We start from the raw sequence: 1,103 nt of genomic DNA, 5'->3' as shown, positions 1-1,103 counted from the left end.
GATCTTCGTTGATTTCTTTTTTCTTTTTTTCGTATTCGACACACACTGGGAGGAAGGAAGGGGTGAGGGTTAGTGTGTGTGTGTTCTAGGTTAGGAGGGGTGAAGGGGGAGGGGAGGATTTCTGTACTCTGGGTCCGAATTTCTAATCTCTTTACAAAGTCTTTTGTTTTTACTGTCTAGTGCGCCTATCGTAGAGTACCTGTAAATAATTCCTTCTCGTACGGATACCAAATACGGCAAGCCTGCGAGAAATGTTACATGACTTTTTCTAACGACGTTTTCTGGGAAGGAGAGACAGGACTTGGTAAGCAGCGATTTCTCGCCATCGTAATAAAATACGACAGGATTTTATAACACTGTCACTGATTTTTTTGAGGATAGAAATCACTCCACTCCTCACATATGCGCGTCTTTTACAATTTCTTTGCACAGGATGTTTACCGTTTTCTACTTTACTTCCCTCTGTCCTCCCTGGACCTCCGGGTAGACGAGATCGTTCTTGAGACGCTGGATATCCTGCCAGATCTGTGGTTGTGATAGGAGGTCTAAGGAAAGGATTTCACGATGCCGAGATCCCTCAGCCTTACCTCTCCCCCCCTCCTAATCTTATCTTCCAACCTCACCTCTACCGTCAACGTAAACCTGTCTATCTCTTAAAGCCATCTGGATAATTAGTCGCGTTTTCTTTTAACCGCATTTTCGTTTTCTTTCCTGCATTTTCGTTTTCTCTTTTTTTTCCGCCTCCCTCCCTCCGCCATTTTGTGTCCGGTGCGCGCGAGCTTGCAAGAATGAGCGACTCACAACAAAAGCATTGCAAGTGTAAACACAATAGCTCTTGATAATTGCACACGAGTTCAGGGAATGTCGTGGCATTTGGCTTCGGGAAAGGAAACCCGAAGACCTGAAACCTGCTTCGACGTGGAGGTATGTTGAGGAAGACGTAGGTACTCCTTGATGTTGCTTAGCCGGGTAACCTGAGGGAAAGGAGAGTGGGAGAGTACACGTTGCGATGTAAAAGCATGATTAATAAAACGGCGTGTTGTATGTAAATGACCGTCCGTCCTTTGCGCGCCATTAGGGACCGCACCCGTTTTAGTGTTTGA

This window comes from Penaeus monodon, chromosome 31 (assembly GCF_015228065.2).
Source record: "Penaeus monodon isolate SGIC_2016 chromosome 31, NSTDA_Pmon_1, whole genome shotgun sequence".
Taxonomy (NCBI): domain Eukaryota; kingdom Metazoa; phylum Arthropoda; class Malacostraca; order Decapoda; family Penaeidae; genus Penaeus; species Penaeus monodon.
Note: the sequence above shows the minus strand (reverse complement) of the source record.